At 34.4% G+C, this 13,833-nt stretch overlaps 1 protein-coding gene across 44 annotated transcripts in view; it reads left to right on the top strand.

The window, feature by feature from the left end:
- Nucleotides 1–13,833, top strand: part of PTPRD (protein tyrosine phosphatase receptor type D) — a 2,079,533-nt gene that overhangs the window by 807,589 nt on the left and 1,258,111 nt on the right. For all 44 annotated transcript variants that reach the window (XM_070590645.1, XM_070590643.1, XM_070590639.1 and 41 more), the window contains one exon: nt 7,635–7,673. The gene's annotated coding sequence lies outside the window, so the exon portion shown is untranslated. The remainder of the gene's footprint in view (nt 1–7,634; nt 7,674–13,833) is intronic.

Genomic DNA, 13,833 nt, shown 5'->3' with positions numbered 1-13,833 from the left:
AGTGCTCATAGCCTTCTAACATCGCTGCTTCCCTCTGAAGGATCTGAAGTATGCATTTGGCAGGTAACTTTCCATTACATAAAATGATTTTATTAATTCATGCATTCACTTCTTTAATTCGTACTTATTTATTCATTTAACAAACACCCTCTGGGAATCTATAAGCATGAGACTTGTGTAGAGAGAATGGAGAGAAAAACACTTGTGGGAACAGTGTCTTAAAGGACTTAACTGAAAGGAAAAGATAAATTACTTAAGTAAAAGTATAAAAGTGGACACTATTTGGAATAATTAGAATGACATAGACAGAAGTACAATTATGTTCAGTAATTATCAGGAAGGAACTAAAGAAAGATAGTAACAATGGAATTGATTTTGTGTCTATATGCCAGGATAATGAGTATGTATAACATGAAAAGGAAACTCAAAATTTTAGCAAATGTAGTTGAATGTAATCTCACATATACCGGGGAACATTATTTGAAGTACATACCTTAAGCAAAAGAAGCTGGTAAAAGGAGCAAAAAGAGTTGATACTTTTAAGGGACACATCCAAAGGGAAACCCAAGGGTCTAAATATTGAAGCTCTATATTACATTTTTCTGGGAAAGAAGAGGAGAAACAGGTACAGTGTTCTCATAAGTCTGCCAGGTATTTTAAGGTTGACTAAGAATGTGGGTGAGGCTCTCTGATGACCTGAAATTGTTAACATAAAATGTACATAAACAGGGACTACTTGTCCTTTACTCCATTACCACACTCAAATCTTTTTTTTGCCTTTTTCTTCCCTTCTTTATCAAAATAAAAAAAAAATCATACATTCAATTAACTATGTTTCTTCAAGCTAACATTCATCACTCAAAGTGTTTCTCATCTCAATGTTCTGCTTAAATGTCTCTTAATAAATACAATAATGAAGGCCAAATTTCTGTTTTCATCATCTTGGAACATTCTGAGGAACATTTTGCATTGCCGACACCCCTTGTTCTTGGCTCCTTGCTTCTTCTACATCTCTGAAGTTTCTCAGACAATTTTGCTTATTACACTTTTGCTGACTATTCCAGAAATGTTGATGTTCCCCTAAGTCTCCATTATTGGTTATCACTTTTGTGTCCTTGTTTTTTTTTTTTTCTCCCATGTCTCATTATCATCAAAAAGCTGATAAATCCCAAATCTATATCTCCAGCTTTTAACTTTCTCCTGAACTCCAGTCTGCCTGTCCAGTTGATTACTAGAGCCACTCTCACAGAGAAGCTACAGGGTTCTAAAGCTCAATGCACTTAAAATTTTACTTTTATATTCCTCTGCCACCTCCTCAGATTGCTTCATTAAGGGAATCATCACCCTACTCCAGAATCTTCTCTGCGTTATCTTCAAATTGCTAACTAACTACCAAATCTTGCCATTATCAAGCTCTTAAATCTGGTCTTAAATTTTGTCTTCATATATTAATCATATCTCTTTTCATCACGCTCTCAGACCCAAGCTACAGGATGTATTACCATCCATGCTGTTGCATATGCTATTTTTCTTGTTTGGAATATATATGCACTCCAGTTAAAGCCTTCTTTGACTCTCCCTAGAAGAGCTGGCAACTTCCACTAGTGAGTTGACAGCCTATATATTTACTTTACCATGCATTTCTTTTTACTAAAGTTATTTGCTGTGTATTGAGAAAAGTCAATGTACACGCTGGTACATTTCTATTAATTTCAAACAAAATCAACTTAGAAACAAAAGTAGTACCACTTTACAAAATAACAGTTTCAATTGAACAGAAGGTTATAAAAATTCTAAATTAGTCTGTATTTCTCAATGTACCCTAACATATACAAATAAAATGATAGAGCTAAAAGGAAAAAAAAGTCAAACTCAAAATTATATACTAGGAGATTATAATATGCATCTTCCAATATCTGAATAAACAACATGATCAACATATTTAGTATAATTTATCTAGAGTGATGTACACAATTGCAGAAAATATATTATTTTCAAATGTACAGAATAGTTATAAAAATTTACCAGATGTTGACTCATAAAGCAAGTTTCAGTATAATATAGAGGATTGACATCGTGTAGAGTAAGAGCTTTGTGCACAAACTGATTTAAACTAGAAAATCTCCATATATTAGAAAAATTAAAATATATATTTTTAGAATATAAATATACATTAACATCTGGAATATACATTAATATAACCAAATATAAAAATATATTTTTTTACTCTTGAGTGAAGAAAATCAACTTGAAAATATTTAGAAATAAATCAAAGTTAAAATGCTGTATAATAAAACTAAGTCAATGTTAGAGTAAAGTGTATTTTAAATTACACACATAAGAAAAAAATAAGGCAGAAAGTCAGTTATAAACTTCCATCACAAGAAGTTGGAGGAAAACAGCACATTTAACCCAAATACAGAAGAAGAGGAGAAATAATGAAAGTTAGGAGGTAATATAAGGAAAAATATTACATTGTACCAAACTTACAATAGAGAGGACCAACAAAACCAAAACTGGTTCTTTGAATAAACTGATAAAGTGGTAGGTATTGAAGTGACTGACCAAGTTAAAAAAACAGAGTGGTCAAAAATAACTAATATTAGTTAAGTATCTATAAGATAAGATATTGAAAAGAGGTTGACAGGATTTTGGAAATAACTTTTTTTAAAAAAATTAAGGTTTTGAATAAAATAAACTTCTAGTAAAATATAACTTAACAAAACTGACAGGAGAAAGAATCAGATACTCTAAATAATCACATACCTATTGAAGTAAGGTAATGAATAATAAAAAACCTGTATAACTAAAACTCTTAGTAAATATAAATAGAAGGAATCTTTCTCATTGTGATAAAGGATATCTACCAAACACCTACAATAAATACTGGACTCAAGGATAATAGTTTCCCTTTGGGATCAAGAGAAGGATGTCCAGGTCACCACTTCTATTTGTTGTTGTATTGGTTGTCCTAGTTGAGTGCAATAATGCAAAATATGTATGTACTTGCATACACACCTGCATGTCTGCATGCATACAGGCATGCATGCCTACATACATTTAATACAGATACACTTTTTTAAAGTTTAATCATTTAAATGGAATAAATAAAACTATCATTTTTTTGCACATAATATGAGAGTACAGATAGAGATTTGAAAAGAATATACAGGTGAATTATTAATTTTAGTATGATTTTTACCAAGGTTGTTCAACATAAGGTCAATAGGAAATCAATTGCATTTCTATACACAAGTGATAAATAAAAAATAGAAATATGTCTAGTGACATAAAAAATAGAAATGACTCTATTGAAAGGTGTAAAATCTCTACATAGAAAATTCTACTACGTTATTGAGATAAATTAAATAAGACAACAGAATGAAAAGGCATGGGAATTGGAGAAAATGTGCAGATCACATATTTGATAAGGAATATCCAGAATATAAAAAGAGTAGTGACAACTCAACAATAAAATGACAAACAACGCAATTAAAAAGTAGACAAAGGAGGGGGCCGGCCCGGTAGCATAGTGGTTAAGTTTATGTACTCCACTTCAGAGGCCAGGGGTTCATGGGTTAGGATCCTGGGACCTAAATACTGCTTATCAAGCCATGCTGTGGCGGCATCCCACATACAAAATAGAGGAGGATTGACATGAATGTTAGCTCAAGGATAATCTTCCCCAAGCAAAAAGAGGAAGATTGGCAATAAATGTTAGCTCAGGGCCAATCTGCCTCACCAAAAAAAGGAAAAGAAAAAATGATGGAGACAAAGTATTTGAATGGACATCAACAAAAGATATACAAACGGCCAAGAACCACATGAAAAATACATTCAACATCATTACTCATTGGGAAATGCAAATCAAAACCGCAACAAGATGCCAAGCCACACTCCCTGGGTATAGTGGCCACAATTTTTTAAAATGGAAAATAATGAGCATTGGTATGAAAGCGGAGAAATTGTAACCCACGTGCATTGCTGTAGGAATGTAAAATGATGTACCTACTTTGGAAAACAGTTGGCAGTTCCTCAAACAGTTAAACATAGAGTTGCCATATGACACAGAAATTTTACTCCTAAATATATAGCCAAGAGGACTGAAAACATAGTTTCAAACAGAAAAATTATATATAAATGTTCATGGCATTATTCATAATAGCCAAAAAGTGAAAACAACCAAAATCCTGCTGCTAATAAATAGATAAACAAAACATGCTATATCCATTCTATGGAATATTATTCAGCCATAAAAAAGAAGGGAATATTGCTGTTTGCTACAACCTAGCTGGACCTTGAAAATGTTATACTAAGTGAAATAAACTAAATACAAACGTCCAAAAATTGTATGATTCCGTTTGTGTGAAATGTCCAGAACAGGCTAATCCAGAGAGACAGATTAAAGGTCGCCAGGGGAAGAGGATAAGGGAAAAATAGAATTGACTTCTAATAGCTATAGAGTTTCCTTTTGGGGTATTGGAAATGTTCTGGAACTAATGGTGATGTTTGTACAACATTGTGAACATACTACAAACCACTAAATTTTACAATTTAAAACAGTGAATTTTATGTTATGTGAATTCAGTAAACTCTTAATGAAGGAAAAATTAGAAGGGCCTGCTCTACCAGATCCAAAGGTATATTATGACATCACATTATGTAGGAGAGTGTGATAAAGACAAATAGTTAAATGGAATACACTGACATCTAGAAACAGAACCAAGCATCTATGGGCGCTTAATTTATGACACAACTAGCATTATAGAGCAGTGAGGAAAGTAAAGTATTTTCAATAAATTTTGTTGGGTCAACTCGGAAAATAATGAAATTTCACCCTAACTCAAACTGAGCAGAACATTAATTTCAAGTAGATTTTTGGATTAGATGTGAGAGGCAAAAGAATCATAACATAACAAAGCTTTTAGAAGAAAATAGAGAAGAAATATATATGGTCATTTTGTATAGTAAGCAGGACACAAAAAAATAGAGAAAGAGATCATTAAATTTGACTGCAGTAAAATTGATAATTAATTTGCAACAAAAGGTACAATAAGCGGGTAAAAGGGTGAGCCATGCCGTGGGAAATACATTTTCACCATACGTAACCAATAAAGAACTGGTTTCTAGAACATATAAAGCACTTCTACAAATCAATAAAGATAAGACAACTCACAGAAAATAGACAAGAAGCTGGAAAAGTATCTTTAAATGAATATATATATATAGATGACTAATATATGAAAATACACTAAAACTCATTAATAATCAAGGAAATGCGAATTAAAAATACAATCATATTTCACTACGCAGTAAACTGATGACTAAAATTAAGCAGAATAAAAATACTTTTTGATGAATTTGTGCAAAAATGGCAACTCTTGTACACTACTTGGCAATAACTGCTGAAGTAGAACATTAGCAGATTTTCTGACCTAGTAATTTACTACTAGGAAATATCCAACAGAAATAGACATACATTTACAAAAGAATGTTCATGGTAGGATTATTCATAATAACTAAAAAGTAGAAACAATCTATATATCTGCCAATAGAGGAATAAATGTATAAATTGTGTCATATTCATCCAATGGACTACTACAGAGTGATGAAAATTAATAATCGTTATAAGCAACAGGAGGGCTGAATCTCACAAACACAATGTAAAGGGAAAGAAACTAGACCTAGAAGAAAATACAGTGTATGATTCCAAATATGTGAACTTCAAAATGAAGACTAAAACTATAGGATCACCAAAAAATCTGGAACATAGACATATGTATATAATAAATAGTTTATTGAGATATTCACAATATGTTCAATGATATTACATGATATGTTCAAAGAATTGTCCCTCTCTGGCAATGCGTAGTCAATATGCCATGCAAAATTATGATGAATATATGGCATTAAGGCTGTATTTCCATAAATCCCTGCATATGTATCTGTATTGCCTCAGATGGTTTGTATTTTTATTTGAACCTGTGCTTTAGCATAATTCACAAGAAGTAATGATGTGGGTTCAAACTGTATGTATCCATGTGTGTGTGTATACGTGTTATATATATATATATATATGTAGGTATGTGTATATATGCTGTATATATGTGTGTTAGGCTGTGTGTGTATATGCAGTGTGTGTATATACTGTATATATGCACATGTGTATATATATGTGTGTCACAGAACAAACTGTGGCCTTCTATGTGTTAGTTGTGTTCTAGTTCTTGATCTGAGTGGTGATTACATGAGCATTCACTTTGTGATAATTTATTGAACTGTATACGTTTGTAGTTTTGTAAGTTTCTTGTGTGGGTTTATAACTCATAACAAAGGAATAACAAAATATGAAAATGAAAGGAAACATTCAAGACATTCTCTATGACTTTCATGAGCAGAACTTAGATCCTGGGACAGAGGCTTCCAGAAGGTAAACCATCCACTTTACGCCTTTGAAGCCCAGCCAGGGAATTCAGAAATCTCTCATAATACAAGAAAATCCATTACTTGTTCCTCTCAAATGGACTGCTGGTCTTCTCAAATGATTCTAGGCCCTAAAGAAGGAATTTTAATAGATTCATTCTGGGCTATTTGTTACCAATTAGTGGTCCAGCATTATGTATATAATTCTGGGAAAATAATCTAATTTAAATGTTCTAAGATGCAGAACATAATTATATGCACAAAAAAACCATACACACGTCGTGTCAACTCCTTTTAACATTTTTTGTGTTCTCCACTCTCTTTCAAAGAAAAATAGGTGTTTCAACACTCATACAATATGTGATTTCAAATGTGATTCCCAAGGTAAAAGGAAAAGGCGGTCGTCATATATTTAAAAAAATAATCTCCTTCATTTTATAATAATAATGGTTAGAAGTTCAATATTTCTGCTCAAACAGAGAGGCAGGCTGGCATATTTACAAAAGGCCTCACAGTGTTTGCCATTGCCTTTACACAAGACAACATTTATAAAACCTTTGCCTCCCATGGCAGGTGCTAGATCTTCTCTTGGGGATTTGTGCTGTTCAGATGTTGACTTTCATTTGAACTTCAAACACCTTTAAAAAATAGAGGCTGCATTTTAATATAATTTGGAAATTAAAACCCTTTTATTTTTTGTCATTCTAATATCTTCCATGGATTTACTTTTCAAAAATGAATCCAAGCCAAAACTAATTACTGTCTGATAGCCACCAAAGGCAGGAAAATTTTTAAAGAAAGCAGCTGTATTCTGCCTTGCCCAGAAGCAAATTAAATGTATGTAATAAACATTAGAGGATTTCGAGTACATTTAAAAATAATCATCTCCCTTTTTTGAGAACTTAGCGAATCAAACTGAATAATTATTATGGTCACCTGAATAGTTGGAAACACATTTTCAAGATCTAGACTATTGTCTGTCTGTCTGTATTTTAATGACACAATATGAAATTAAATAAACGCTTCAATTTAAGTGAAAAACATATTTTCACCTAGGAAAATGATTTCCTAAAGTATTTTCATCAGTCTGCAATACTTGTAAATGTAATGATGTTATAGAATTATAAAATTTTATTGTATATGTATATTTTTAAAACAGAAAACTAAAATATCTTTTTGTTTCTGTCTCCTTTATTTTTGTTTTTTACTAGGCTTGGACTCCTGGATCATCTAGTGACTTCAAAAATCTGGTGAGACACTTTTTTTCGGTAGTATTGTGAATACTTTTATTTCCTTCGCCAGAAATCTTTGAAGGACGTCTTTTTTCCTATTTCAGGCTTAAACCTTTTTCTTAATTCTCCCCTCATTTCCATCCCCTGAGGCTGACTGTCATAAGGACAGTAGAAGAAGGTCAGTTACATCTTAACCCATATAGGATGATCTCTTAAGTCCAAATACTTCTTGAGGACTCACCTGCATGGGTCAAGAGAATGTTTGAAAGAGGGGAAGTATTTGTCTCTTAAGGAAATAAAAATCACCACTGAAAGAGTCTGAGATAGGAAAGAGGATTACTCAGGTAAGATGCAGAAAGTATCAATTTGAAAAATTTTTTCTTTTAAAATAGATCGAATGCAGCAGTGATAAAAACCACAGAGGAGCTGAGTGTAACTGAATTTTAAAAAAGGTTTTCATTGCTACAGGATTGGTATTATAGTTGACATTCATAGAACTAGAAGCACACTAAAGGCACTACCTTTTCCACATGGAAATTCTTAAAATTCTTACCATGTTTGCTTGATACATGTATTATAGGCATGGGAAAGATATATTGTTTAATTAAAAAGATGCCTGTTTGACGTAGAAGTTTTTCTATTAAGTTGTATTTTTTTCAAACGTGAGCTTTTGTATTCATCTTAGACTCTACCCGGTCCCTTTTATTCTCTCAAAATATTATTGAAATATTGCTCACATTCAAATTCACATATTCGGATCCTACTATGTTCTGAACCTATGCAAGATTATAAAACATATTTTGTCTCATATTTTATCTTAATTTTCTAAAGAATGCTCTAGGCTGGATTCTTAGTCTTGTGTAATCTGGGAGTCTCAAACTTTCCTGATTTCTAGAGTCACTCTTTCTATAATACCCAGCCAGGAGTCATAGGGAATTCCAACTTGATAGATCACTGAGTACGGTCTTACACACCTTTACCATTAACTGGTTATTGCTGGGCTGGAATGGGAGGGGGATGAGAGCTCAGCATGTCTCTGTTATTGTGCATTACCTCTTGCTCCCGAATGGTTCTTCGGGTTTCTCAACTCATACCTTCTGGTCATCTTTTCATGACTTTTTGGTGCTACTTTGGGCCATCCCAATGTGCGCCTCCTGCCAAACAGTAATAAAGTTGACAGTAAACTGTCATGTTTAAAAAACTATTCCTGAAGTCTTGAGGTTAAACTAACGGAATTACAGCACCCAAAAGAAAAACTTAGACTCATATATCAGCTCTTACTGCTCCTGAAAGCCACGGGAACATGCATTCCCAAAGGGGTTTAACCTCTCTGTCCTCAGCACTAGCACACCACTGTATTGTTGGGGTCTGTGTCCCACCCAGCAGAACCCGGTTTGGCATTCTCTGTTTTTGAGTCCAGCCAGTTAAGTGAAGAATATGTAAACATTATAATACTCTGTCAGCATGTTACCCAACTTACAAAGAAGACAGACTTCTCTTTATTGTACAGAACAGTTTAGCTCTTCATTGTGCAGACTTTCACTGGACATGAATAGGATTTTGCATTTCCTTTGGATAGGGTTACAGAGAAATTGATCCAAGATAAAGATAACATCTATTCACAATGATAAATTCAGTGCTCCATATTTAGCTATGAATAGGAGCAACAGAAACTTGAAAGTTGTATTTTCCCTTAACAATTTTTAAAAGTCCTGATCAGATTCTCAGCCACTATTCTTTCCCAGCATGGGGATGAGGGCTAGCCTCCCATCCCCTCAGCACTTTCTGCAAATGGAGAGCTTTGCTTAAGCACTTGTGGGGGAGGGCAGACTTCGTGAGTCTTACCAATAGCAGAAATTTTCTCTCTCTATTTCCATCATAACAAAAGCCAAAGGTCCTGGATTTTTCCCCCCTCCACTGTAAACCTTTTTTTAGTTTCATAGTGGGATCCAGGCCTCCCTCCTATAGTTATTATTTTTCCCTGATTTACACCTTCCGTCCTCATTTAAATTGACAGTGCGCTCTTTCAATTCTGGGTCTTCACCCATAGCAATTATCTTCTGGGTCTTTTTCTGTCTTCTAGTTTATCTCATTTCTAAGCCATGTTTTATAAAATGGAAAGAACGGTTCATTCTAAAACAATACTTACTCTCATACTTACATATCCCACCATGTTTCCGATAAGTTTTCTCTCCTAATCTGTTATATAAAATCAAGTACTACCACTTACCCCAAAGCAGTCGTCCTTGAGGGCATCCCAGGAAACCCAAAGCTGCTCAGATTGATTTGTTCTTCCCTCTCACAGGCCCCATCATCACTATTTCTGCTTCTGTGAACAGAAAGATCTCTCCTGTCTGCTCACACACCCATTTTCTATTCATCCCTCAAGGCCAAGTTCAACTCTCTTTTCCTCTTGGAAGTCTTCATTGTTTTTAATACTGGAGTTGGATTTCCTCTCTCCCTGAACTCTTTATTTTTAGGAACACAAAGTTTAGCATTTTACCTAATGCAGAAGTTCCTCAGTTTACAATGGGATTGTGTTCTGAAAAATCCGTTTTAAGTTGAAAATATCGTAAGTCGAAATGCATTTACTGCACCTAACCTATGGAACATCATAGCTTAGCCTAGCCCACCTGAAACGTGCTCAGAACACAGACATCAGCCTACAGTTGGGCAAAACCATTGAACACAATGCCTGTTTGATAATACAGTGTCCGATAGCTCACGTAATTTATTGAATACTGTACTGAAAGTGAAAAACAGAATGGCTTCTAGGTACAGAATGGTTGTAAGTGTATTGGTTGTTTACCCGTTGTGACCGCGGAGCTGACTGGGAGCTGTGGTCCCTGCTGCTGTCCAGCATCCTGAGACAGTGTTTCTTGGCATATTGCTGGTCCAGGAAAAGATCAAAATTCAAAGTATGGTTTCTACTGAATGTGTATCACTTTCTCACTGCCATCAAGTTGACCCATGGTAAGTCGGGAATTGTCTGCACTATCACGTGTTCTAAGGTTCTCATGTTGTGTTCACACATATATATATATATATATTTAGGTATGCTTTTTGGTGAGGAAGATTGGCCCTGAGCTAACATCTGTCGCCAATCTTCCTCTTTTTTTGTTTCTTTCTCCCCAAAGCACTGGTACATAGTTGTATATCCTAGTTGTAAGTCATTCTAGTTCTTCTATGTGGGATGCTGCCACAGCACAGCTTCACCAGCGGTGTGTAGGTCTGCACCCAGGATCCGAACCAGTGAATCCTGTGCCACCCAACCAGAGCACACAAACTTAACCACTCAGCCACGGGGCCGACCCCTGTGTGCATATTTTCTACTGTGCAATTTGGCAGGCTTGTTAAAAGAGCACCGTGCCATCTTGTGCTGTTTACTGCAGCATACCTGACGTATTGCTCTGTGTCTAGTAGTTCCCCAGAAAATGTTTTCAATTGACTAACTTATTTAGGATCTCACCTACAATTATGAAGACAAAGCCTAAAATTTCATTTCTGTAACTGTTTGCTCCTATCCAATTATGATTTTCAAAGGAAGCAATGACATGAACATGGATGATGGTTAATATTACCTGAAAAAAACTCTGAATTATGTGATACACTCTAGAAAACTGTGTTTTTAGAGTGGTTATTCAGAGAAAAGAAAATAAATGTAAAATTCAAACCATGGCAGTATTGAATAAATGATAACATGTAAACTATTACAAAGTAAATAAATTAAAATATACTCTATTTAATTATTACATAACTCTCAAGTTAAAAAAATATTTACTCTGAAGCTAAATGCCAGAAATAAAAATTCACTTCAATGTGAAGAGCTAACATTGCCCTCATTAAAGTTGAAAATATTTACAGAAAATCCTATTGCAGCATTTTTTCACTTATATAAGATAGTATGTTTAATGCTTACAATTCAGTGAATTTTGTATCCGTGTGTGCAATTGCAGCAATCTGTTCCAATTCATAAATTTTATTTTCTGCACCTGGAGTTTGGACCTTTTAAGAGGTCAAAATAATAACTCATGCACAATTATGTACAGTTGAAGAGTAGTCATATTTTTAAGCATTCACTGTATATCAGGTGCAATGCCAGATGCTTTTTCTGCGTAGTCTCTTTTCAAACTCCCATTCTCACTTTGAGGCATATATTTTGGTCACCATTTTAGGCTGAGGAGTCTAAAGGTCAGTGAGTTAGTTCGTCCTCCGTCACTTAGTTAATCATGATGCTGAGATTTCACTCTATTCCTAGGATTTCCAAGATTCCACTGAGATGTCTTCCCAGAGAAAACTTACCCCAGTAAGCTCTTAATAAAACCAAATTCTATATATATTGAAGCAATAGCTGTGATCTGCGGTCCTTAAGAAAGTTTATACATAAGGGGTTGAAATGAGATTTAATCTTTTGCACTTCTGTGGTTATTTGAGAAGATGAAAAACCTGCTTATTTTAAATCCAAGAGAAAAGAATTGTAAGAGTCTATGCTCAAATTGTGTGTGCCTATATCTTATATCATATATATATTTTATATCCTACCTAAAATGATGTCTATCTTTTATATCTATATATACTTATATCTATTTATATACATACACTAATATATATTTGCATCATTAATAACCAAAATAGAATCTATGGAAATCCACATAATCCTTCTGTAGTTGGGCAAGGTGATTAATAGATAATTCATTCTCTCATTCATGTTTTCAGTTTTTTAATGCAAGTTTTATGTAAGTTTGCCCATCTTGGATTATTTTTAATAGAATTATAGTCAACCTGCAAATTACATTCATGTGCTTAGCATTAGTCATGGAATTTCTTTCAAATAATATAAATTATTCAACTGGAGTATTGCATTTTCCAAAAATTGAGTGCTGTCTCCAATATAGAGGGTTTTAAAAATATATTTCTTGGGCATCTGCCCAAATATCCTGAAGTTGTAAAGTACTCCCCCTCAAAAGTAGATGGTGTGGAAATACTGTATGTTTTCTAAGGCTCTTATGTTGTGTGTAAAAACTGAAGGTAACAAACCACACACATATGCCCACTTCACAGTTTTGAATTAGGAAACATATATATATATATGTATAAAAATACTTAGTGGGGCCAGCCCGGTGGCACAGCAGTTAAGTGTGCCAGTTTTGCTTCGGCGGCCCAGGGTTCACTGGTTCGGATCAGGGTGCAGACATGGCACTGCTTGGCAAGCCATGCTGTGGTAGGCGTACCACATATAAAGCAGAGGAAGATGGGCATGGATGTTAGCTCAGGGCCAGTCTTCCTCAGCCAAAACAGGAGGATTGGCAGCAGATGTTAGTTCAGGGCTGGTCTTCCTCAAAAAAAAAAAAACAAAAAAAACCAAAAAAAACACTTAGTAAATTTTAAAGTAATATATAGGTATTAAAATTATTATCACTGTTAGTATGCTATCCTGATAAGAATTGTCGTGATGGGAACATAGATCGTATATTTAGAGACCAAAAGAAGGAATCATACTCTCATTGATTCATTTATCCATCAATTCTCTCACAATTTATTGAATAACTTATTTGTGCAAATAATCTGATAGAGTTTGGTTAATAGAAAAATGATATGACACGACTTTGACTTCAAGGACTGTCATTTTATGTGTTCTGCATAATAGTGATGCTTTTATTTACTTTTTTGAAAACTGATGTTGACTAAAATTCTGAGCATTTGTTTTAGGCCTTGCATTGTTTCTCTTTACCTTGCTGGGATAGCAGGTTGTTGGAAATCATAGGATAGTGTGAGAGACATGTTTAGTGCACATCAATATCTGAGCATCCCTTCACTCTTGAGCATAAAGGAGATTCTATTTTCCCTCCACATTACAGTTAAGTGTGGTCATGGATTATTTCTGGCCAAGGAAAAATGGAAGTGAAGTGTATCTTCTTGTGGGCAGAGGAGGTGAAAAGCCTCTATGCACTTTTCTACTCTCTCTGCCTCTGTAAAAAAAGCATCAATTTAAGGTAACAGAGCCACAAGAGTAAATCATCCTGGATCCCTGAGTCACCTGAGGGAAGACAGCTGCCATGGCAAGTCTCCTGCTTCCATAGCAAACTTAAAAGAACAAGAAGTCAATTCTTCTGTCTCAAGCCACGGAGTTGATTTTTGGTTTTTTTGGTTTTGTTTTGTTACAGCAGCATAAAGCCTA

Source organism: Equus przewalskii, chromosome 22 (assembly GCF_037783145.1).
Source record: "Equus przewalskii isolate Varuska chromosome 22, EquPr2, whole genome shotgun sequence".
NCBI classification, from domain to species: domain Eukaryota; kingdom Metazoa; phylum Chordata; class Mammalia; order Perissodactyla; family Equidae; genus Equus; species Equus przewalskii.
The sequence above is the reverse complement of the archived record's forward strand: the minus strand, read 5'-3'. Positions and strand labels throughout refer to the sequence as shown.